The sequence below is a fragment of the Zootoca vivipara genome, chromosome 3 (genome assembly GCF_963506605.1).
Source record: "Zootoca vivipara chromosome 3, rZooViv1.1, whole genome shotgun sequence".
Classification (NCBI taxonomy): domain Eukaryota; kingdom Metazoa; phylum Chordata; class Lepidosauria; order Squamata; family Lacertidae; genus Zootoca; species Zootoca vivipara.
The window spans coordinates 112,807,114-112,833,980 of NC_083278.1; the positions used below are offsets into that span (position 1 = coordinate 112,807,114).

At 43.9% G+C, this 26,867-nt stretch overlaps 2 long non-coding RNA genes across 2 annotated transcripts; one reads left to right on the forward strand and one right to left on the reverse strand.

Moving 5' to 3' along the window:
- Positions 1 to 1,380: 1,380 nt before the first annotated feature.
- LOC132591924 (uncharacterized) lies at positions 1,381 to 3,233 on the reverse strand. The gene is made up of 2 exons (XR_009557398.1): positions 2,882 to 3,233; positions 1,381 to 1,459 (listed from the first exon to the last, which is right to left on the reverse strand). It is a non-coding gene; the product is annotated as an uncharacterized LOC132591924 (long non-coding RNA).
- An 18,994-nt stretch (positions 3,234 to 22,227) lies between these two features.
- Positions 22,228 to 25,746, forward strand: LOC118079538 (uncharacterized). Its single transcript, XR_004691845.2, has 3 exons — positions 22,228 to 22,384; positions 24,064 to 24,188; positions 25,572 to 25,746. It is a non-coding gene; the product is annotated as an uncharacterized LOC118079538 (long non-coding RNA).
- The last annotated feature ends 1,121 nt before the right edge of the window (positions 25,747 to 26,867 follow it).

Genomic DNA, 26,867 nt, shown 5'->3' on the forward strand with positions numbered 1-26,867 from the left:
CCTTAAAGCCAAGTAGCCAAGAGGGGGATGGGTGGAGGTGCTGCCTAGCAACCAGGCGCAGCAACATGACCCTCACTGAGGTAACACAGCCTCTGATTGGCTGCATAGTCCTGAGGGAGTTTCCCCCTGAATGTGTTGTTGAACATCTCCCCCTTATGAACAAGGCCTGTAAGATCAAGACCAAATCCGTCTGTTGAATTCTTCTCAAGTCGCACACTGTTTTTGTTCACGTTCGGTTTAGCGCTATCAGTTTCTTTCCTCCCTGGGCTCCATCCGTGGTATTCATGGAACCAAAGAAATGGAGAGTTGGAAGGGACCTTGAGGATCATCTAGTTGAACCCCCTGCAATGCAGGAATATGCAGTTGTCCCATACAGGGATTGAACCTGCAACCTTGGCGTTCTCACTGCCACTCTCTAACCCGCTGAGCTACCTCTGTTCAATCCAAGTGACTTTTTCTAAAAACAATGTGCTGTCATGACTGTGCAGACTGCAGCAAGCACACAAAGCCCTAAACAGCTTCAGAATCAAGTACAGTGGTGCCTCGACTTACGAATTTAATCCGTTCCGAAGGCACCTTCGTAGGTCGAGAAATTCGTAAGTCGAAAAGCATCACTGGAAACACGATTTCCCATAGGAACGCATTAGAAACGGAAAAATTCGTAAGTCGAAAAAACCCTATCTAAAACCGCCACGGTTTCCATTCGGGTGTCGAAAAAATCATAAGCGCGCGGCCATTTGCCCCATTCATAAGTCAAAAAATTCGGTTGTCAAGTCGTTCATAAGTCGAGGTACCACTGTACCTAAAAGAGCACCTCCCCCAATATATCCTACAATCAGCGGGGGTGGGGGAGCTGTAGGTGGTGCTGCCACCTGGTTGGCACTAACCCATGACACCCACCCAGCCTTACGGCTCTATGCTGCAGCTCAGCACCAACATTTCAGAAAGCATCACCAACACACAGTGGGCCAAGTTCAAAGGCTCTTCCAGCATGGATGGAATTGAGGTGGAAACCTAACAGCCTATGCAGAAGTATAAGAAGTTCTGGATGAGTCATTTCTTTGCCCAAGCACATTCTACAGATCAGGCACATGGAACAGGCACAAGAAGTTGGCAAGCTAATTTTTCACTCTGGTCAGCAGCATTCCTACTTATTGTGCTCTGTATGCAGATATGGTATTCTTATTCTCCTGCCGGATACATTAATATGCCTTAAAAGCCAGCCCGGGTTTGGCTTTGGACTGGGACCTCTCCAAACTGGCTTAGATAAAAAGAACCAATGGACCAAGCAATCCTGACAACAGGGCAGGAGATTCATCTAGAATTCTTACCTATCTTCTGCAGCACCATCTTCTTGGGTTACCACAATGTCCCCTGTGATGTGTGCCTCCTGGGCAATAGCCATCATAGCAGCTGCCACCCATCTTGCGACATTCGCGCTCTGATGTCTGCGCAAGTGCTGTGCAAAAGAAAGAACAAGTTGTCTTCTCATTGTCCTTCCTGCTAATAGCAGACTCAGCTGGTGAGTGTCAACAGGACTGTAGCCAAACCAATGGAAGGGGCTGAGGCTGGAGCATTGGAGGCACCTTCCCCTACTGGAAACCACCCAAATAACAAGAGAATGATTTCCTGGTCTTCTTGGGCAGCCTCACATAAAGGACATTCCATTAACCCAGCTTTGAGGTTACCAATGCATGGAATATAATGGTTTGGCTTTCCGTGTCCAGGAATGACCATAGCTAACAAACCAGGTGAAATCGGTAAAATACACTCCTGGGCACAGGGGGGTATTTGGGGCTCTATTGAAAAAGATACATCCAGGAACATCCCATTCTACGCATTTCTCCTCCACAGGGACTGCACCATCCTGAACAGTTAACCTTTCTTTCTCCTGGACATGGGAATCACCCACCCAAATGAGCCTTCAAACAGCCTACAAAGAAAGTTTATTGCCCCCCCTCCATCCAACCACCATTGAAAGTTGGGTAAGCAAAAATTAGCAACTTGAAAATCGCCTCTGGGCTTCTAGGACTGATGGAATATTGAGTTATTTTGTTGTTTACTTGCACACTGTCCACAAAACTATGCTCTCTGGGTGGTGAATGGAACCATGAAAACACAAACATTCATCTACCGGTATGCAGGATGTTGAAACCATGGGCATTATTAAGTCTAAGGTACGCTTGCTCTTGAGAACGTTAGTCTCCTAGGAATTTTTTCATTGGATTATGGGCTTCCTATTTAGGAAGAGGAAGAATAATAATATTTGTTTGTTTGCCCTCCCCCCTCTGACTAGGTTGCCCCAGCAGCTTTCAACAAATTAAAAGACAGTAAGACATCCAATCTTGCTTAGCTGCCTGGTTCCTATAGAGCAAGTTTTAATAATAATAATAATAATAATAATAATAATAAAATTTTATTTATACCCCACCCTCCCCAGTCAAAACCGGGCTCAGGGCGGCCAACACCAATAAATTACAATAAAACATAAAAAGCAATTAATTAAAATACAATATTAAAATTTAAAATGCAGCCTCATTTTAAGTAGTCCATAAATCCAAGCCATGAGGGAGGAAAACACAGGGGTCAGACTAAGTCCAGCCCAAAGGCCAGGTGGAACAGCTCTGTCTTGCAGGAAATCTATGTCTGGACTACATCTCCAATCACACATGGTCAGTGGTCATGCTGGCTGAGCTTCAAGGGAATTGGAGCCTCAAAACATCCAAGGACTCATTGGTTGCTCACCATGCTACAGAGCATGATAGCAGGCAATTGCATATTCTCCCGAAGTTCCCATTTAGGGATCCACTGTAGAACTGCTTTGAGCTTTACTACAATCAAGTGGCATATAATTTTTTATGAAATAAATAAATAACCTTACCTGGAGCAGCCATCAGCACAAAGAAGAGAATAGCTGTAAGGAAGGCAAAGATCTTCATGACTGAAAGATTGGATGGTGTTTCAAGAGAGGGCGGGATGGAGAGATGCTCGAAATGTCCTTGTATTTATATGGCAAAGAGGAGCATGTTACACAATGGGTTGGACATCTTGTGGGTACTGTGCAATGTTTTGCTGCAGTTGCCTATTACCACAATTAAGATAAAGATTTCCCTAGATAAGTTGGGAAAGGATTCATAAGGAAGTTACAACCTGAAGACAACAGCCTGTTGCCTGGACATTACTTGTGATTACGGAATTGATGTTAATCAAATTATGTTAATTCCTAGTTTTATGTTTCTTTTCCAAGTCTTCCCCACCTTCCTCCACCCTAGAATGCTTAAAAATTGGCAGGCTAAAATTAATCAATTTCAAGGGATGTCCCAAAGAATCTCAATAGAGTTAAATCCTTAGCTAAAGACAATTATGCAAACCTGAAAGGGGGGGGGGGTGCGTGCTATGGCAGAAACGACTGGCCCTGGGCTGCTTATCACTCAGCTCAATACAGTTTCATTTAAAAAAAAAATAAAATAAAAAAATAAAATCAATACAGTTTCATGAGAAAATACAAGATACTGCTGTAAAAGCTAAAATGGGATCATGGGAAAAGGCGGCCTATTACCACTTCATGGAATTTTGATAGAAATAATAAACTTGTGCCACTAGAGCAATTGTTGATAGATGTGGGGAATATATCCCTAAGTTGGTTCCAAAAAAGTACAATATATGTGCCTGTTAGAAGATTTAGTTATGAAAGCACGGGCAACCAGAGACCACTAATGAAAGCAAAACAAATTATGCTGAACAAGGGAAGTAGGGGCTCACATGCAATCACCCTAATACCATCATGAACACAAATCATTGTGAATGCCCAATAAAAAGGATACCTGGAGGGTTCAATACCTTTCCTTCACTGAGCATTCATTCTGATTTGTTAACATAGGGTTCATGGAACAATGCACATTGACATCTTGCAATCATCCTGATTTTCTTGAGACATCTTCACATACAGGGCCAGATTTAGGTCTGATGAGGCCCTAAGCTCCTGAAGGTAATGGGGCCCTTTATATGTCCAGCTGTCCTTTGTCAACAACAAATTGCCGCTGTTTTTTGTTGTTGTTGAATATATGCTGTATGGTAATCTATGGACCTAATAGGTATCTAAAGCCATATCGTATAACAAAATATGTATTTTATCAAAATAATTGTTGAACTGAAATACATAAGGAGCAATTGTTTTTTATCTTATATTTTGGAAATGTACATCTAGTTTTTTTTCCCTTTAATTTTTTTGGGGGCCCCCAAGAGAGTGGGGCCCTAAGCTATAGCTTGTTTAGCTTATACGTAAATCTGGCACTGTTCACATATCTTCCATTTTAGGCATTCATTGATACCACATTTTTAAATGCATTTTCCAATCAGTGACAGTCTCTAATCTTACAGTTCATCACATTTCAACATTGGCTTGCAAATTCCTTAAAAAAAAAAAAAGTTCTCATGAAAATTCCTCAACCTTTTCATGAACATTTTTTTCATACAGATAAGATACATTTTCGCATACAATCTGGAATAATAAACTTCCCAATTTGTCTATTGCTTGGTCTAAACATGGCACACGACAGGGGCCTTTTCTGCTTTCTGCTTTCATATGTCATGCCTGTACCTTGTATAGCAGGCATGTCCAACAGGTAGATTGTGATCTACCGGTAGATCACTGGGCGTCTGTGGTAGATCACTGGTAGATCAGTGGCTCCCCCCAAAGAAGCTAAAAAACTTTGGCTCCCCTAAAAAAAGCTCAACATCTTTGCCCTGCACCCCTAAAATGACCTGAACCACCCAAAACAGGGCTTTCCTTCCTAAAAAAAAGCTCAATGTAGCTTTCCTCTTCCCTAAAGAAGCTCAACAACTTTTACATGAACCCCCCAAAACAGGTCTTCCTTCCTAAAAAAAAAAGCTCAACAACTTTGACCTGAACCTCCCAAAAGGGGGTAGATCACTGCCAGTTTTTAACTCTGTGAGTAGATCGCAGTCTCTTGGAAGTTGGCTACCGCTGTTGTATAGGTTCAACAGAGAATGCATCTTCTGCATACAAATGAGATCTGTGGACCTTTGCGTGTGTAGACTTTTTAACCACCCCCCGAAATAAATTCAGACAAGACTCAAATTTTTGGCAGAATTTAGGTCACAACTTTATTGATTACATCAAGTGAGTGATTGCATAGGCTCTGGTTCGACTAGCTCCCTGAACCCTTGCAGGTAGTTCTGACCCAGGGCTCCAACCATAGATCAGCCTTGGGTGAACACCTGGGACAGTGGAAAGCAGGAGCCCTGCTAGTCCTCCACCCAGATGTCCTCTGGACTCAGGCTCAGGGCACAACCCCTCACAGGGAAGACCAACCAGTGAGTCCGTGGATTCCTTTAGTGGAATACCCATTATATAGGGTTGGCCAGAGCGCTCTGCCACTGCTATCACCTGAACCAGAGCCTATCTGCAACCTTACGAGTTGTGACGATTTGCTACGTGGCAGGCGAAACCCAAGTGGCACCAGCCAATCAGCCAAGTGGGGGAAATTCCTGCCGGGCCCCTGTCCCAACGACAGACGACACACGACGGCATAGCAAGGTCAAGCGCAAACCCTAAATATAGGGAGAGGTGGGTGAGTGTTCCGATGCACTGAGCCCAAAAGAGGAAGCTCAGGGACACGTGCATGGGCTTAAATAGAGGTCCCTCGATCGTTCTAGCTGACCTCCCATTGGTCAAATTGCACCCAGGACCGAGGGGCATCCAATAGGGTGTTGCGGTCATCCAAACATTCCCACCCACAACACAGGGTCTGGTTGCCAGGTTGCACTGCAACATGTGCCCTCTTGTTAGGGAGGACCCAATTTCCAGGACAGTTCTGATCCAATTGGGTGAGTTGACATTGGCATTTTTGTAAAATTCACTTCCCCGCTCCTCCACATGCAGCTGCTGGGTGACCTTGGGCTAGTCACACTTCTTTGAAGTCTCTCAGCCCCACCCACCCCACATTGGACGAAAACAACCATTTCTTCAGCTGGGGTACAAATCTTGTTTGGTCAGGATTTTGATGCAGACCTACCTGATCCCCACTTTCAGAAACATGCGTATACAGTATATAGTATTGGTGAAAATGGCATGTAAACATGCATTATTATAGGATATATTGCTTGTAAAAATGTTTGTGTCAGCAAAATTGCACACAGAACGGTGTAGATATATGGGGAGAAATTTGCACTAAAATATTGGTGAATCTTCATGAGGACATTTTCCATTTAAAGAAGAAGCCACAAATAGATTCAGAAATGTGGTGAGTAGAAACTTAAAACTGGAAAAAAATAAGAAACTGAGAGAAATGAAATTGAGAGATTCAGCCATCCTTCGCCTTCCCTAAGGCAGCCTTCCCCAGTGTGATAACTGCCAGATCAACCCTGGTCAGTATTGCCAATGGTCAAGGATGAGGGCAGATGCAATCCAAGATATCTGGAAGTCGCCAGTTTGGGGAAAACTCTCATAAGCAATGGGGTCATAATTGCAAAGCCTTTCCTTCAATGGGCAATAGATTCCACCCACTTGCTGTGTACTGATCAGGCATGACAGGAAGCCGTTGATCAATCTTAGGTGTGCCTGATTCTCATAACAGATTTGCATCCCTGCAGATATCTCACGCTTCCTTCCCAGAAGCAATGTGAAGCAGTGTTTTGAAACCAGCAAAATATCTGCTCTGTATGCCACAACAGTGGCAAGAGTCTTGTTAGCAGAAGGATGGAAGAATGAGGAAGTCCCAATGAAAGAACAATGGTAGAAAAAAATGATGAGTTGTGTGGAACTGGAAAAGGTAACACACAAACTCCTGCCATGGGGACGGAGATATAGAACTATGCAGGCAAGAACGAGCCGTCTCAGGAACAGTTTCTTCTCTAGAGCGATTTTGGCCTTAAATGGAAAGCCTTGACTTTGAAGTCATCTTATTTTACTTGTTATTTGTATTATATTTACTGTTTTTAATTAGGTTTTGTAATTTTGGATTATGCGGAATGCTTTATCTGAGTGGATGTAGCAACTGAGTAATTTCGTTGTTCCTGCAAGGGGACAATGACAATAAAGATATCTTATCTTAAAAAGAAGGACAATCGTGATTTTAAAGAAAAATGGGATTTTTTTTTTTACAAACTATTTAAAAAGACAACAAAAGAACTTGGACTCCTTGGCAGGTTTTGAACAAACACCCACAATTTATTAGGAGAACATAGGCTAGACAAAGTAGAGATATGTACAATTTTACAACATGCAGAGAATAACATGTGCAATTAAACTAGAGGGGGGAGCTGAGGGAAGTCTCGGGAGGGTGGGAGGGGGAGGGAGGGGAGGAAAAAAAAGGGAAATGTAATTGGCTATACTGACTGATAATTTGTTCTGTTAAATTTGTTTAATATTTTTTTTTATTTTTTAAAAAATGCTGCTCTGTCAACAGACACAGCACGTGGCTGAAATCGATTGCCAGTCGAAGGAAAGGCTTTGCAAATATGACCCAATCATTTATGCATTGTTAAGTGTTGTTGTCCCCAATATATGAATTTGTATTTACATTTTTCTGTAATAAAGTCAAACCTCAGTTGTCGAATGTAAGCTGTTCCGGAAGTCCGTTTGGCATCTGAAATATTCGACAACTGAGGAACGTCTTCCGATTCATAGAATCATAGAATCATAGAGTTGGAAGAGACTACAAGGGCCATCCAGTCCAACCCCCTGCCAAGCAGGAAACACCATCAAAGCATTCCTGACAGATGGCTGTCAAGCCTCCGCTTAAAGACCTCCAAAGAAGGAGACTCCACCACACTCCTTAGCAGCAAATTCCACTGTCAAACAGCTCTTACTGTCAGGAAGTTCTTCCTAATGTTAGGTGGAATCTTCTTTCTTGTAGTTTGAATCCATTGCTCTGTGTCCGCTTCTCTGGAGCAGCAGAAAACAACCTTTCTCCCTCCCCTATATGACATCCTTTTATATATTTGAACATGGCTATCATATCACCCCTTAACCTTCTCTTCTCCAGGCTAAACATACCCAGCTCCCTAAGCCGTTCCTCATAAGGCATCATTTCCAGGCCTTTGACCATTTTGGTTGCCCTCCTCTGGACACGTTCCAGCTTGTCAGTATCCTTCTTGAACTGTGGTGCCCAGAACTGGACACAGTATTCCAGGTGAGGTCTGACCAGAGCAGAATACAGTGGTACTATTACTTCCCTTGATCTAGATGCGATACTCCTATTGATGCAGCCCAGAATTGCATTGGCTTTTTTAGCTGCTGCATCACACTGTTGACTCATGTCAAGTTTGTAGTCTACCAAGACTCCTAGATCCTTTTCACATGTACTGCTCTCAAGCCAGGTATCTCCCATCCTGTATTTGTGCCTTTCATTTTTTTTTGCCCAAGTGTAGTACTTTACATTTCTCCTTGTTAAAATTCATCTTGTTTGCTTTGCCCCAGTTGTCTAATCTGTTAAGGTCATTTTGAAGTGTGATCCTGTCCTCTGGGGCAGTGGTTCCCAACTGGTGGTCCGCGGACCCCCAGGGGTCCGCGAGCTATGCCAGAGGGGTCCGCAAGACTGGGACTTCCGGCGAGGCAAGATGGCGGCGCGGAGCTCCTAAACTCGACCAAGGGAGTTTACTCCGCTGGCTGTAAAGCAAAAAAAAAAAGCAGCAGCAGCAGCAGCCAGGAAAGCACGGAGGGAGAAACGTCCCTCAGTCAGCCGTCTCCCTCTGCTTGGAGCCCCGCACGCGCACATCGCTCAGAGGCAGCCTTTCTCTCTCTCTCTCCCTCTTTCCCTCCCCCCCTTGGGTTGAAAAAAGGGCAGGCGGCGGCAGAAGAGGAGCACGGGGTGGGGGAGGAGTGTTTGCAAATACTGTATCTCTCAAAAGATCACACTGATTGGGGCATTGGGGAAGCGTCCTGGCAGACCTCTGCAGCTCAGCTGCTTTAACGTGAGAGAGATCTCTCTCTCAAAAGATCACGCCGGCAGAGCTCTGCACCTCAGCTTCGTGTGTGTGTGTGTGTGTGTGTGTGTGTGTGTGTGTGTGTGTGTGAGAGAGAGAGAGAGAGAGAGAGAGAGAGAGAGAGAGAGAGAGAGAGAGAGAGAGAGAGAGAGAGAGAGAGAGATCAAAAGATGGTGGGCTGATTAGGGCAGTGGGAAAGTTTCCCAGACTTCACGTCAACACAGTGATAATGTTTTTACTTATTAAGCAAAATAGAAACATTATCACCCCACCCCACCCTCCCCCCATCTACTTTCCTTCCCCTCTCCTCACCAATGTCTCAACAAATGAAACTGATTTGTAAAAATGCTAAGAGAGACATTGCACATTTCTTTGTAAACCAAGAAAACCCTTAATAATAAAAAAACACAGACAGCCCTTGAGTTTATTCAACACCCCCACCCCTCTATTTGATGCCACAGTTGGTATTAAAGTGGTTCGTTAAAACGACAAAGGCCTACAGATGAAGAGGAAGATAATGCATTTGATGTTCAAGCAAGTAAGTCAGTGACTAAGCTTACTGGAAAAATTAGAAAATATAGCTCTGATTACTTGGAAATCGGTTTTACTTTTACTTTTACTTTTAATTTGGCTCTCACTTTTTAATTTTAGGATTAGGAATTAATGGGGGTCCTTGTCACAATAGCGGCTCGATGAGGGGTCCTCGAGAAAATTTTGTTGGGAACCCCTGCTCTGGGGTATTAGCCACCCCTCCCAATTTGGTGTCGTCTGCAAAGTTGCTCAGGATGCCCTCAAGCCCATCTTCCAAGTCATTGATAAACATGTTGAATAAGACTGGGCCCAAGACAGAACCCTGTGGCACCCCACTAGTAACTACTCTCCAGGATGAGGAGGAGCCATTGATGAGCACCCTTTGGGTTCGGTCAGTCAGCCAGTTACAAATCCACTGAATGGTAGCATTGTGTAGCCAACATTTTACCAGCTTCTTTACAAGAATATCATGGGGCACCTTGTCAAAGGCCTTGCTGAAATCAAGATAGGCTACATCCACAGTGTTCCCTTCATCTACCAGGCTTGTAATTCTTTCAAAAAATGAGATCAGATTAGTCTGACATGACTTATTTTTCAGAAACCCATGCTGACTTTTAGTGATCACAGCATTTCTTTCTAGGTGCTCACAGACCATTTGCTTAATGACCTGTTCTAGAATCTTTCCTGGTATTGATGTCAGGCTGACTGGGCGGTAATTGTTTGGGTCCTCTCTTTCCCCCTTTTTGAAAATAGGGACAACATTTGCCCTCCTCCAGTCTGCTGGAACTTTGCCTGTTCTCCAGGAATTTTCAAACATTATTGCCAGTGGTTCTGAAATCACCTCTGTCAGTTCTTTTAATACTCTTGGATGTATTTTAATACTCTTGGATTTTAATACTCTTGGATGTATTTGTTTGCCCAATGCTGCTGAATAATTCTCTTCTCGGTTTAACTGTTTGCAAGATTCGTTGCAAGAGCTTCCTGTACTCAAGCAAAAGCTGCGTCAGACTTTCGGTTTTGAAAAAGCGTTTGAAAACCAGAGCATCCAGGAGCCGAGGTTTGGCTGTATAATAATTTTTTGTAGACATTGCTTGGCTGATGAAAAGCATCACAAAATTCAGGTCAAGGCAGAAAAACTGCTGTATTTTGGTGGGATATTGTTTCTGAATCAGGTAGATGCGCATTAAAATCTTGGCCAAACCAGATTTGTACCCCCAAGTGAAGGAATGTTTGCACCCAGTGTGAGGTAGTGGATCTTTTGCCTTGTGGGAATGCCTGCTGTTTGCCTCCACTTATGTGCTGCCTGCATATTTGCAAAAAAGAAAGAAAAGAAAAAGCAATTTTATAAAAATGCCATAGGTTTCAAATGTCCTGTCATCCGAAAAAGCCAAAACCAAGTAATGATACTGTTGGAATTCTCACCAAAAGGAAGGGGTTAAAGAATCAACCAAGGCCTGCAAAACATGTTACAGTGGTATCTCATGTTACTGACAGGATCCATTCCGGAGGTCCGTTTGTAATGTGAAAAGCCCGCAACTTGAAGCGCCGTGTCTGTGCAGGTTAATGGCGAGATTTAGAATTTCTGCGCATGCGCGAAGCACGATTTAGAATTTCTGCGCATGCGTGAGTGGCAAAATCCAGAAGTAACCCATTCCGGTACTTCTGGGTTGCTGCGGGACGCAACCTGAAAAGACGCAACATGAAGCGGACGCAACACGAGCTATGACTGTACTAGTTTTTCTGCATAAGGTGAATCTTCCAAGGTTTTTGGACTCTCAAAGAGAAGAAAAGTAGCAGTTTGCAAGTGTTACTCATGGCCACTGGGTGCTGTTGACCAGATAAGTGGCTATTTGGAAGCTTGCATTGAATGTCTTGTTCAGAGTTTGAAATGATTGTAATCATTCATCTAGGCACGTTTTTAAAAAAGGCAAACAAGGTGCTATCCTTATCATATGGATAAAAATGTTTTTCTTTTTGTTATTGTTACGACTATTGCTACCCAGGGGCGGAGGAAGGGGGTGCGGTGGGGGCGGGGTGCCCCGAGTGCCACCACTGAGGGGGGTGACAAAATGCCGGGCGGCACTCACCACAGAGGCTGCAGCTGTCTGAGCCACGCGCATGGTGGTTTGGGCGTGTCCAGGCTCCACGCTGCGCAAACGGCCCGCCTGCTGCCTCCCCCCCAGCTGTAGGGCAGGTGAGTGGGAGGAGGCAGGCACTCTGAAGACCCTGCAGTGCGCCCTGCCCTCACCCTGCCCCTGGGCGCACAGCCCCAGGTGCCCAAGCGGCTTCCTCTGCTGCTGCTGCTACCGCTGCTATTGCTTACATGGTGGTGTCTTGCAAAGCTCAGAAGCAGGCATAGGCAAACTTTGCCCTCCAATGTGTTGGGACTACAGCTCCCATCATCCCCAGGAAACAATGTTCAGGGATGATGGGAATTGTACAGTGGTACCTCGCAAGATGAATTTAATTCGTTCCGCAAGTCAATTCGTTTTTCGAAAAATTCATCTTGCGATTCGCGGTTTCCCATAGGAATGCATTGAAATTTCTTTTTTTTTTTGCCCATAGGAACGCATTAATTAAATTTCAATGCATTCCTATGGGAAACCGCGATTCGCAAGACAAATTTTTCGCAAATTGAATTCGTCTTGCGAGTCACCATCAGATCTCAAGATGCATTCATCTTGCGAAAAATTCATCTTGCAGGGCATTCGTCTTGCGAGGTACCACTGTAGTTTCAAAACATCTGGAGGGCCGAGTTTGCCTATGCTTGCCCATAAGCATGGTGGGTCCATAACTTGAGAAACTTCCAATCTAAATGTCAACATGGGGAAGAAGAGATTTGTAGCTGCTTGGAGCAGCTGCTTGCTGGGGTCAAGAAAATGTTTTTAGCAAAAAACTATCTGGAAATGGTAGCAGTTTATGCAATGCCACCAGTTGTGGAGAGAAAATGCTGGTTTCCCCCTGTACCATTATGGGGCAGATTAGGCTGAAATAGCTCATGCTTGCTGCCCCAACCACACCTTTATTTGATGGTGGGTCAGTGGTGGGGTACATTCGTTGCACAGGGGAAAGGTCTTAAATTCAGTCCCTGGTTTCTGCAGGTAGGGTCTGAGAAGTCTCCTGTGTGGAAATCTGGACCGCTGATTTCAGTCCAACTAGGCAGTACTGAACTAATTGTAAGATCAACTAGGACGTAAGGCATCACCACCTGCTACCTCTTCCAGGTAATTACATGTAATATCTAGATAACAGGATGTTGTCTTTGGGCTGTAACTTCCTTATGAATCCTTTCCAAATCACAAACCACACCCCAGTAGAAGCTTCCCAGCCCTATACTTCCCCCTGCCAAGGAGGAAACACCATCAAAGCATTCTTGACATATGCCTGCCAAGCCTCTGCTTAAAGACCTCCAAAGAGGGAGACTCCACCACACTCCTTGGTAGCAAATTCCACTGCCGAACAGCTCTTACTGTCAGGAAGTTCTTCCTAATGTTTAGGTGGAATCTTCTTTCTTGTAGTTTGAATCCATTGCTCCATGTCCGCTTCTCTGGAGCAGCAGAAAACAATCTTTCTTCCTCCACTACGTGACATCCTTTTATATATTTGAACATGGCTATCATATCACCCCTTAACCTTCTATTCTCCAGGCTAAACATACCCAGCTCCCTAAGCCGTTCCTCATAAGGCATCGTTTCCAGGCCTTGGACCATTTTGCTTGCCCTCTTCTGGACACGTTCCAGCTTGTCTGTATCCTTCTTGAACTGTGGTGCCCAGAACTGAACACAGTACTCCAGGTGAGGTCTGACCAGAGCAGAATACAGTGGTACTATTACTTCCCTTGATCTAGATGCTATACTCCTATTGATGCAGCCCAGAATTGCATTGGCTTTTTTAGCTGCTGCATCACACTGCTGACTCATGTCAAGTTTGTGGTCTATCAAGACTCCTAGATGCTTTTCACATGTACTGCTCTCAAGCCAGGTGTCTCCCATCCTGTATTTGTACCTTTCATTTTTTTGCCCAAGTGTAGTACTTTACATTTCTCCTTGTTAAAATTCATCTTGTTTGCTTTGGCCCAGTTGTCTAATCTGTTGAGGTCATTTTGAAGTGTGATCCTGTCCTCTGGGGTATTAGCCACCCCTCCCAATTTGGTGTCATCTGCAAACTTGCTTTCATTTCACTTTAAATTTGTATGCCACCTTTCTATATTGCTATACAGAAGGCGATTCTGAAGTTGAAAAAACAACAAAATAGACAGCAAAGATCACCTGATAACGATCTGATCGAATTCAAAGAAGTCTTAATAAAAGCATAACTTTGAAATAAACAACTTCTATCAAATAAAGGAATATTCAACAATCCATTAGAATGTAATAGTAAATAGACACTGCCCTGCTCCAGAGAAATTTCCTGGCACAATGGTTCAGTCATAGCCTGAAGGTTTGCAGGGCGTTGTTTTTCTTCAGCTTGATTTCCAAATATGCAAAGCAATGCTCACTTTCCTGGCATATCCTCCCGCGGTGAAATGATTATGATTTTGAAACCATCCCATCAAATGCATTCAAGGGCAGGTTGAGCATTTCAATGGAGGGAGGAGAGCGATTCATGTTTTCCCCTCCTGTGTATCTTGTTTCCCTGCCTGACAGAAGCAAAGTCTAATGCCATAATCTTCTAATTAAAGCCCAAGCAGCCGTACACATCCGTATGACTCACCTAACATTTCATCCTCAACATCGATTTCCACTTATAAGAATTAATTCCCATGCTCTATCGTAACTCAGACTATAGCTAAGCCTAGGGATGTATGTACAGTCATACCTCGGTTTAAGTACGCTTTGGTTTGAATACGTTCAGTTTAAGTACTCCACGGACCTGTCTGGAATGGATTAATCCACTTTCCATTACTTTCAATAGGAAGTATTGTATTTTGTTTCAATAGGAAAGTTTGCTTCAGGTTAAGTACGCTTCAGGTAAAGTACGGACTTCCAGAACCAATTACACTCATACTTCGGGTTAAGTACGCTTCAGGTTGAGTACTCCTCGGACCCGTCTGGAACGGATTAATCCACTTTCCATTACTTTCAATGGGAAAGTTTGCTTCAGGTTAAGTACGCTTCACTTTAAGTACTCCACGGACTGTCTGGAATGGATTAATCCACTTTCCATTACTTTCAATGGGAAAGTTCGCTTCAGGTTAAGTACACTTCAGGTAAAGTATGGACTTCCAGAACCAATTGTGTACTTAAACCGAGGTACCACTGTATTTGTGTTGTGGTCCGGGGGGGGGGGGGTACAATGTGTACATGGCAGGGTATCTCCAGTTGCATAGACTACCTCTGTTAGAACATTTTGTTTCTCATAATCATTCAGACATGGATTTATTATTTATAGTTTTATGGGTGAATCAGAGTACAATTGGTATCAGAAAAGATTATGAGCAACAGTTACAGCAACAAGAAACCCGTTTTATCTTTATGTTTAAAACCATTCATCCAGGGGGACTTGTTTCTGAATTAGACCTCAATTGTTTTATTTGATTATCTGTATCTTTGTTGTTACTTTGTACTGTATCTTTAAACTCAGTTTCCTTGTTATTAGTAACACCTGGGGTCAGCTATTTATATTTTTCCAAAAGTGTTGTTTGTAACATAATCGCATGAGCACTGTTCCAGAGTATTTTCCATTCTCATGTATATTACATCTATTCGAAAAAAGATTGGGTATGTAACCTTTTTATGTTACAGTTTATAATTTCCACGCTATTTGAAGTTGTTGTTGTGCATGTGAGGTCATCGTTTGAACATTTTATTTTCAGTTTATGAAGAAATTACATATCTTTCTACTTACAAGTGTTTGTTGAACTAATTGGCTGGTGAAGAATTCAATGAAACAGTAGTTGCTATCTGGAAACACTGTTCAGTAGAGTTCAGAGTTGGACATCAGAACTGGACATTGCCGATTACAAAGCTTCCCAGCTTGTTCTCCGCCAGGTAAAGTCTGGCACCGTGATTCATTCAGTACTTTCAGAGACTTTCAGAGACTTTAGTTTGTTAATCTTTATGTTTTGAATTATTCCATAAAGTTTCACATTGTAATTGTTTTTGGCCATCGTGTCACTTTCGATATAGCCTGAAGGTTTGCAGGGTGTTGTTTTTCTCCAGCTTGATTTCCAAATATGCAAAGCAATGCTCACTTTCCTGGCATATCCTCCCATGGTGAAATGATTATGATTTTGAAACCATCCCATCAAATGCATTCAAGGGCAGGTTGAGCATTTCAATGGAGGGAGGAGAGAGATCCATGTTTTTCCCTTCTGTGTATCTTGTTTCCTTGCCTGACAGAAGCAAAGTCTAATGCCATAATCTTCTAATTAAAGCCCAAGCAGCCACGCACATCTGTATGACTTACCTAACATTTCATCCTCAACATCGATTTCCACTTATAAGAATTAGTTCCCATGCCCTAACATAACTCAGACTATAGCTAAGCCTAGGGATGTGCCGGTATGTATTTGCCAATTTCATTTTCTCTTAGTTGCATTTTAAGTTTGGTTTGTCGCATTTCTGCATATATTTGCCTTTAAAAAAATCTTCATGAAGATTTGTACATTTTTGTGTTTCTCCTAACAGATGAATTTTTGTACACATTTTTTTTGCCTTGTATGCACATTCTCGCAAAATTTCCCCCCACTAATGTGCGAATAATGCACGTTTGTGCGAATTATGCACGTTTGTGTAGTCTACTTTCGCAGCAGACCATTTGTAGACTTGCTGTGATGAGCTCTTGAGACGCTTTGAGGGGAATAAAGGCCTCTGACTTCATAAAAATCTCGATGCCATGATTTCCCAGTTTCGGTGGCCTGAAGATGCTGCCCAGCATTCAATCCCTAGCAAGGAATGAGGTATGTTGTGGTGCAGGGGGTACAATGTGTACACGGCAGGGTGTCTTCAGTTGCCTAGACTCCTGGAGCCTATTCCAGTGAACATGCAAATATTGGGACTGAGCTCCCACCCACTGTGCCACTGACAGCTGGAACCAACCAACCGGATAGGACATCACCATACCCATATGGCCTAAATAATGCACGCATTAATGACATGGCCCTTAACAGCCGTAGCTTCCTGGTACATTCTGGAGTTTCAGTAAATGAAGAACAAAACATGTTCAACTGGAAAGGCGTTTAAGAGTCCGGGATGAACAAGTGACTTACAGGAAGAGGAGTAAAGATTTCATTCAGCAAATCAGGATGAACACAGGATATGAAAGCTCATTGTCATACAACCACTCTGCTAATAAATCAGAATGAAAACTCAAGCAAGACCAGGTTATCAGACTATTTGGGTGTCCTTTTAATTATGAATTCATGGTGCTGAGGGTGGTATCAGGGCAATTATACTGTATGTGACCCTGATTTCAGGGCTGTTCACGTCCACTAAAATATAAGGGGGAAATGCTTTGTTCTTTCCAATCAGTGCATGCCCTGTGGCTTCTTGCTTAAATCCTCTTACTTTCCATACCACAAATGCATACCCTCCAAGTGTCCTGATTTTTCAGGGTGTGCCGGGATTATAAAACCTACCCTCCCAGCTTCTGATTTGACCCCGGAATGTCCCTATTTTGGGAGTCATCATCAAAAACAAAAAACGCTTTTTTGTGTCTGTGTCCAATCTTGCCCCATTTGAAAATTTATGCATTGGTCTCTCTCTCTCTCTCTCTCTCTCTCTCTCTCTCTCTCTCTCTCTCTCTCTCTCTCTCTCTCTCTCTAAATAAATAATTTTTATTAAAGATGTTTTTGGGTTACAGAAGCGCATGCATCACCTCTATTTTCATGTCTTTTCAACAAGATCAGTTACATTCGGTGCGAGACATTAATGTTGGATACTGTATAAGATTGGGGGAGAAGAGAGATTGGGGAGAGGGAACGAATTTCTATTAATTTATTGTTTTTTCCATGTGTTCTTTTCTTCTTGTAAATCTACGGAAGAATAAAATAAAATAAAACCAGGATTAAGGGGGTTTCTCCGAGGGGTGGAGGGCACGTGGTCTGTGCCCCGTTGGTATACTGGGGGTGGCACTTGCCATCCCTCTGGTAGGAAATACTCTGTGGGGAACAGAGAGCCTATTGTGACGCCATAAAGGAAAGGAATGAACTGATTGTCTGTGACTTTTTTGTGACTCCTACGTTTATAACAGAGGGAGAGCTGAAATAAGTATGAAAACTGACAGTGAATCATTAAGATTTGTAACAGCTCTCAATTCTTTTGAAACAGTTTCATAGAACTGAAAGTAGCAAGATTTTGAGAGGATACATGGCAGCCAGCTCTGAGAAAATATTAATGGAGACATAAGTAGCAACCACTTCCTGTTTTTCTAGCTACATATTGTCCTTGAAAGGACTTGAAAATGTCAACAAAAGACTATGCACCTGGATTCCAAGAAAATGTTTTGAAACTCCTGTGGGAACTTAAAATTGGAATGCTTAAGAATGATTTGCAAATTGAAGAAATGAATCAACTTCTTCAGAAAGAGGATATATATATAAGAGAACAGTGGAGCAAGATATTAAAGATAATGAACTTAATGACAATGCTACCAAAGAACAGGAGGAAGCACACCATGAAGAAAAAGTTTCAACAAGTTTGGTTCTGGATTATCCCTCTCTTGCAGAGGGGAGAACAATATTGTTTTGAGGAACAGAATACCCACAAGGAATACAATATGCAAAGAAGAGGACAGAAACAGGGGGGAAGCAGGGATTACTGGGTTGCAAAACATTGCAGAAAGGGAGTGGGATGAGGGAAAAAGGAGGTTTTGAGTTATAAGGATGGATAAAATGGTTTGAAACTGGTCTGTTAAAACTTGGAGCTCTCTGATCTGGAAGGGAATTGTCATGAACTGGGGAGGTGGAGGTATAATGGAGGGTGAAAAGATTTAAAAACGAAAATGGGATAAAAGGAAAAAGGAATATTGGAAATTAGGGATATTCTTGGAAGAAAATTTAGCCAAGGGAAGAAAAAAAAGATAAATAAAGTTAGAAATGAGAAATATGGTGGAAATGGGAATATTAGAAATATAATTGTAAAAGAGGAATTGTTAATTGGGGATGGTTGGGTGGTTCTTCCCCTCCTGGCTGTCGCCCACGCACTGGGATCCCTTGGTGGCAGGGGGGGATCCTGAGGTGGGGGGGGAACGGGGAGGGTGGAAGAGCTCAATCGGAAAAAGAACCATCTCTATTCGCCTTTCGACTCTGGGAGACTCCTCGTGGCAGGAGGAGTCCTAGGGGTTGGGGAGCAGAAGGGATGGGAAAGGAGAATTAAAAGAGAATTAATAAAAAAAAATGGATAGTATATAAATATTAGGTTAAAGTGTATGGAAATAGAATGGTGAAAATAAAATGAAAATAAAATGAAAACTGTTAAATAAGGTTTTAAAATGAAAATCTGAAGGGGGGGGGGAGGTAGGGGAAGTCCACATGTCAATGTTTATGAAAAGTGAAATAGAGACAATTTTTTTAGTGTTCGTGTGTATTTGATCTATGTGTTTTTTGTATTGTGCATGTTTTGTTGTAGTTGTGGTTAAGTATAAAATTTAATAAAAATTATTTTTTTAAAAAAAGGAAATACTCTGTGGGGAGGGGCTGGGGGGGCTGAAAAAAGGGGGGTCAATGAGAGTCCGTTGGAGGGGCGAGTGAGAATGCCTGGGGTGGAGCAGAGGCAGAAACACAGGCATCAAAGGGATAGCATACCCTCCCTATTTTGACCTGAGGAACGTTGGAGGTTATGCAAATGTTCCAGGGAGGTGTTCTCATGAAGGAGTGATTCTGTAAGCAAGTATCACTGGAAGGTGATAACATCCGGCTCAGATATTAATCTGATAGTTTCTTAAATTACCCAGCCACCCAGACGGAATGTCAATAAGCCAAATTCTTAAGCACCACTCCAGTCATATAGACAACAGTGCAAAGTCGGGAAAACAAGGGGAGACATAGGCTGATTGGTGTCCCTCCCCAAAATCCCCCCCCCCACCGCCAAAGGCCATTAGCAAAGCCCATACAGCTAGAACAGGAGAGTGGCTGTCACAAGAAGAAGGGCGAATGCAGGGTGGAGAGGCTTAAATAGTCTGGTGTCCACATCTCCCCATAGAACAAAATGCCTCATGTGGAGCCCATGCTCCTCCTCTTTGGGAGAAACCACCTTGCTTTTTCTTCCCAGGGGAGCAGGGTGTGGCACATGCCTCCCTGCAAAGGTGTGTGTGTGGGGGGGGGAAGCAGAAATGAAGCAACATTCAGGAAGTATGAAGTGGAATGATGCATGGATGGTCTAGTATAAACCCAACGCTAATGAACTATTGACATGTTGCAGGATATATCTGCAAAAACAGAAAACAAAACCAAGCCAATGTGGAGTGGCCAATACTCTAAACCAGGCACCCCCAAACTGCAGCACTCCAGATGTTTTGGCCTACAACTCCCGTGATCCCTAGCTAACAGGACCAGTGGTCAGGGATGATGGGAATTATAGTCCAAAACATCTGGAGGGCTGAAGTTTGGGGATGCCTGCTCTAAACTCTGCTTTGTGCAAGCAAATCTGCATGGTTGTTGAATCAATGGGTCAGCTGGAGGGAAGGGGAAAGAAACCAAAATCGATCGATTTAGTCCTCCCTCCCATCCTTTGCACAATGTTGTAGTGGGGGGGAGTTGTGGGGGAGATGGGGATGATGCCCCCCCCCAAGAACAGGGAGTGGGTGACAAGAGATCTCCCCTGGGGGTGGGGAAGAAACACGATCCAGTCCAATTTCTGATTTGGTTAAGCAACCAACCAAAATGTTACCAGTTGTTCTGCTTAAGGTGAATCTTTACATCCCTTTGGGCTACAAAAGAGAAGAAAAGCAGGTTCTTTGGCAAGTGTTCCTTGTGGTTACTGGCTGCTGGTGATGGAAAGCTATGCTTAGCACAGGTGATGACCAGGTAAAGGGGCTATTGGGAAGCTTGCATTGAAAGGTTTGCTCAGAGTCTGAAATGATGGTCACAACTCATCTACGCCTGCTTTTAAAAATTAAAGGCTAACAAGATGTTAACCACTTGTTATCTCATGTGGATGAGAACTGCTGATGTTGTTACTGCTGCTACTATTAATGCTGCTGCTACAATTTTTCCATCTTTGCAGCATTAAGCAGTTGGTCCCTTACCTCTCCCGCTCCGACCTGGCCACAGTGATCCATGCGATGGTCACCTCCAGGCTTGACTACTGTAATTCTCTCTACATGGGGCTGCCCTTGAAACTGTCCCAGAAACTCCAGTGGGTACAGAATGCTGCAGCGAGGCTCCTCACGGGGTCCCTGCCATGGGAGCATATTCACCCAGTGCTTTACCAGTTGCACTGGCTCCCGGTGGAGTATAGGGTCAGGTTCAAGGTGCTGGTTTTGTGGCTTAGGGCCCTCGTATTTACGGGAACGCCTCTCCTGGTGTGCCCTAAGAGGACCTTAAGGTCCATGAATAACCATAGTTTAGAGGTCTCGGGCCCTAAGGAAGTCAGGCTATCCTCCTCCAGGGCCAGGGCCTTTTCAGTGATGGCTCCGACCTGGTGGAATGCTCTCTCCCATGCGACTAGGGCCCTACAGGATTTAACTTCCTTCCGCTGGGCCTTTAAGACAGAGCTATTCTGCCTGGCCTTTAATTTGAACTCAGCCTGATCTTTTATTTCCCTCCCCTTCCCTCCCCTCCCCTTTTTATGACGATTACCCGCTCTGGGACCCCACAGCTAATTCTCCCCTGGCCTCCTCGCTGTCCCAAGTAGGTCTAATTCAGCCAGCTAGCCCTGGTGACTATCTAATGTTTATTGGATGGATTTCCCCCAAATTGATTTTTGAACTTTGAATTTTATTGTTATCCATGCTTTTATACTGTATTTTATGCTGCTTTTATTAAGCATTTTAAATTTGTTGTTAGCCGCCCTGAGCCTGGGTTTCTGAACCGGGAAGGGCGGGGTATAAATAAAAATATTTATTATTATTATTATTATTATTATTATTATTATTATTATTATTACAATGCCAACATGAATGGGACCTTACACAGCTCAGGTGCATAAACTGAGAAGCTTCCAATCCAAATATCAACATGGAGAAGATGAAATTTCGATCTGCTTGGAGCAGATGGAAAGGGAGGTGCTTGTGGGGATTGGCAAAATATTTGTGTGTGTGTGTGCACACAAAAACAACAACAAACCTCTCTGGAAATGGCCACCGTTTATGCCATGCCACCATTTCCTGTGTAGAGAGAAAAAGATGGTTGCCCCCAATTTACGATTATGGGGCAGAATCAGGAGAAATGGACTTTAGGCTGAAATGGCTCCTGCTTCCCACACATACCTTTGTTAGATGGTGGGACTGCAGGTCAGTGGTGGAATACAGTCTCTGCCGTATCTCAGTTTCCCGAAGGACCATAGACCCTGGGTGAGTGCCTGGAACTCCTTGGAAACTTGCTGCTGCTCAGCAGGGAGTGGAGGTGGCACCCAACTATTGCTGCCTCATCTCCATAATCTATCAAGATAATTACATGTAATTAAAGGATTTTTTTTAAATATTGTTTTCGTGCATGAGGATAGATAACTACATTTAATGTCAATAACTGGCTGTTGTATTGGGGCTATGCGTTCCCCATAAATACTTTCCCAAGTATCTAGGGATATGCTTGCATAATGATACCATCATTAGATTGAAGGAAGACGGCAAGCAGCACCCACGAGATCCACGTACCATGATGTCATACACTCCCCTTTGCCCTATAAATACAAGGACCTTTCCGGCACCTCTCCATCCTGCCGTCTCCTGACACCACATCCAGTCATGAAGATCTTTGCCTTCCTTACAGCTGTTCTCTTCTTCGTGCTGATGGCTGCTCCAGGTGAGTTTTCAATTGATGATCCCCGAATGTGGACTTCGGGAGGGTATGTAGCTGCTGCTTCCATGCTCTGCTGCATGGTGGGCCAGCAATGGGCTCCTAGGTATCTTGGGACTCCAAGTCCCATCAGGCTCAGTTGGCATAGCCACAGCCCAGTCCGGGAGGGTGGGAGGTTGGGATAGGCCAGAAACAACTGGAGACCCATAGATTGCCTGTACCTGCTCTATAGGAACCAGGCCGGTAAGTATTATTTCCATGTCTTAGATAAAGGTAAAGGGGCCCCCTGACCATCAGGTCCAGTCGTGTCTGACTCTGGGGTTGTGGTGCTCATCTCGCTCTATAGGCTGAGGGAGCTGGCGTTTGTCCGCAGACAGCTTCTGGGTCATGTGGCCAGCATGACACAGCTGCTTCTGGCGAACCAGAGCAGCACACGGAAACGCCATTTACCTTCCCGCCAGAGCGATTCCTATTTATCTACTTGCACTTTAATGTGCTTTCGAACTGCTAGGCGGGCAGGAGCTGGGACCGAGCAATGGGAGCTCACCCCGTCGCAGGGATTTGAACCGCCGACCTTCTGATCAGCAAGCCATAGACTCTGTGGTTTAACCCACAGCGCCACCTGGGTCCTTCCTCCCATGAGGACAGTCCCAGGAGATCAACATTCTCAAGTGCAAGCATGCCTTACAGTTAATAAATTCCCACTCTTTTACCATTGTGCGTAAGACAAATCTTCCTAGTTCTGTAAACCACCCAGAGTGTAGTGCTTTGATTGACCGATTGACTGATTTGATTGATTTGATTTACATACTGCCCTTTGTCATAAGATCTCAGGGTGGTTCACAGAATAAAATACAGGATAAAAACAAGTAAACCTGTACAGGAAAGTTTTTTTTAAAAAAAAAGTTTAATGTTTTATTATGTCTTTATGTATGTTGGAAGCTGCCCAGAGTGGCTGGGGCAACCCAGTAAGATGTGTGGGGTCTAAATAGTGAAATTACCATTATGGAATAAGACATCCCTATTTGCATCGGAGAAATGTTGGAAGGTATGGGATTGGTGTAACATGTACCACCTTATCTTTCAAGTTGCTTAAGTGATCTTCAGGTTATTGTTTTCTTATTAGGAAAAAAAATTCTAATCTGCATATGTGTGTGTTGCTGAAAAGTCCCCTGAGTCCAGGGGTCAGCAAACTTTTTCAGCAGGGGGCTGGTCCACTGTCCCTCAGACCTTGTGGGGGGCTGGACTATATTTTGAAAAATATATATGAAAGAATTCCTATGCCCCACAAGTAACCCAGAGATGCATTTTAAATAAAAGGACACATTCTACTCATGTAAAAACACACTGATTCCAGGACCGTCCGCAGGTCGGATTTAGAAGGCGATTGGGCCGGATCCAGCCCCCGGGCCTTAGTTTGCCTACCCTTGGCTTAAACCATTCCTGTGTTTGGGGTGGTGGTGGTTTCCAATAGGGAAGGGGGCACTCAAGTTCAGTATGAGAGGGAAGATGTGGGGCTTGCACCCACATGTTACAGGCTGGTGTACCCCTGTTCAGTTTTCTGGCCAGCCAGCTGTGGCCCCTTCTATTATTTTGGCTACTGTCCTGTTGGCACTCACCAGCTGAGTCTGCTATTAGCTGGAGTGGTGATGAAAATGCCGTTCTTTTATTCCTTTTGGTTATAGCACTCGCGCGGCCAAAGACACATGCTGAATGTTACCGTGCCCATGGCAGCTGCCACCATTCTTGCCCACACCATACAAGACAAATTGGAGAGTGTGCACGTTATGTACGTTGCTGCAAATAAGGGGTAAGGATTCTTTGTACTATTGTCAACATTGTTTTGTCTGTTGGTTCTCTCTCTATAAGCCTCTCTATATAGCTTGGTGTGTTCTTGTGCCTGTAACAGATGTTGAAGATATCAAATATTGTGCAGTCTGAAGCGACTGGAAGCAGAAGAACTAACTCCTTTGGAAGTGAGGCCCCATGGCGTGCGCCGCCGCCGCCCATAGGACGGCCTTAGCCATCCTACAGCTGGGGGGGGGAGGCAGCAGGCGACCAGCAGAACAGCGCGGTTCTGCCCCACCCCACCCCGGGGGCTGTTTCACCCTGCCCCCGGGCATGCTGCACCAGGTGCCCGGGAACTTCCTCTGCCGCTGCATACATCTAGCTTTTTTGGGTCATAGTTATGGGCTGTCTGAAGGGTAGTGGAAGTAAATTGTTTCAATGAACTGATTTCACTCTTACTAAATAACAGCAAGAGTAAAGAACAGAACCACAGGGCAGCTTTTTTTAGCCATCAATATCCTCCCCAATTAACAAATCCATTCTCTTGTTAACATTGATATTACATTTCAAGGAGGGGTGGGGATAAAAATGACTGGTATATTTCTAGCTATTCTGTATTTTTAATGAGGAAGTGACAAATTACCTTGCTCAGAAGTTGTCCATGCCAAGAAGTTGACATTGTTCCCCCTCCCTTTCAGCGGCGGCGAACGGGGGGCGGGCTCTCTCTGCTTGAACATATGTTCTCCAGAGCCAGCCCTAAACCCCCATACATTCTGGATAACCCCGAAGCCTCCCAGAACCCTGGCTGGGGCCTGGGAGAGGATAGCGCCCAATGCCTGAGCCAAGGTCTCCCTACATCTGAATGTGGCCAATTTTTAATCCCATAGCACGTTGTCTTGCGCCATTATTCTGCTCAGGGGTCGCATGGGGTTTGGGGAACTCCGCCTGTCCACGCAAATTACCTCACCCAGAAGTTATTCAAATCAGGAGATGCTGATTTCCAAGCAAAGGGTCTGCTGGTTTCTCTTTAAGGTTTCCAGACTCAAAAGAGAGCAGGGCAATTAAAGGCACAGAAGTCCTGTCCTCTATTGAGTCTGGCAACCCTAGATGCTGATATGTGCTTCTCCAGATGTCCTCAGCCTACAGATCTCCATCACCTTTGACAATTTCTTATGTTGGGGCCAATGGGAGGTGGAGTTGAGTTCAACAATATCTGGAGGGCCACAGGTTCTTGACCTCTGATTTAAATCAAATAACTATGTGTTTCCACACCCTTGCTTTATATTTAAGTATGTGCTTCTGGTTTTGATTTGTTTGCATTAAGTTTTTAAATCTTTATTATCTACACAATTCCACATACTGTAGAAGACTGCGGAATCTGACAATGTTTTTCTCTTTGCTCCAGATAATGCCACGGCTACTCACAGCGGATTTCAGCATTAATTCCATAGCTTGAACCCTCATAGACCCAGCTTATTTTGCTCCGCAATCCCTTCTCCTGATTTTCTGTGCTTTTGTGCTTTTAATGGAGCTGATTCTGTATTGAATTGTCCATGTGAATTAAAACAGCATGTATCCTAGCAGCTATTTTATTGGTGCCTCTGTGTTTTGGAGAAGTAGTTTGTGGAGGAGATTTCTTCATGGTGTATCCTAGAATGACCCAGTCAGTAGCGCATGAGATTCTTAACCTCAGGGTTGCGGGTTTGAAACCCACATCAGGCAAAATAATCCTGCATTGCTGGAGGTTGGACTAGATGACCCTTGTGGTACCTTCCAACTCTATGATTCTATGAGTTTACCTAAGGGACCAGCTACTTTTCCAAAGTTTGTCTGGCTAAGGTAGGGATGGACAACACTCCCATCATCTCTGATCATGTGCATGTAAGCATCACTTTTCTCCGATGAAAATAGGGACGTCCTATCTAACAACAACAACAACAACAACAACAATACCCTGCCCATTTGACTGGGCTGCCCCAGCCACTCTCGGCAGCTTCCAACATATGTAAAGCATAATAAAACATTGAACATAAAAAACTTCTCTATTCAGGTCTGCCTTCAGATGTCTCCTGAAGGTTGGATAGTTACTTATCTCATCACAACTCTCAGCACACTTAACAAACTAGTGTTCCCAGTAGGGTTGCCATATTTCAAACAGTGAAAATCCGGACAGAAAATGTTTTTTGCTTTTTGCTTTTTGGGCAAAGCCGCTTTGAAAAAAATGCTATTTTTGAGCTATTTTTATGGGGAAAGTGGCAAGAAAAGGCACTGCCAGATTTTCCTGGACATTTTTTTTACTGATTTATGTCTGGACCTTGCTGCCAACTGCAGTATTCTGGATATGTCTAGGAATATGAATATGGATATGTCCAACTGCAGTATTCTGGATATGTCCAGGAAAATCTGGACGTATGGCAACCCTAGTACCCAGGATGGGAATGTTGCAGAAGAAGTTAACCCTCAAGGTGACCTCATCAAAGAGTTCAGAGCCAGTTTCTTTAGGAAGGGTCACCCACTGCCTCTTTCAACGTAGACCACCCTCTCACGCAGCAAAGCATTAACCACACTCTGGACCCAACCAGTCAGCTCTCCCTCTGCTAGATTTGATATGCCAGGAGGGACAGGGGTCAAGTGGGCATTTGCCACCAACATCTTGTTGACATCAGCTGATTGTGTCAGATGAAACTGATCTCACATGAGG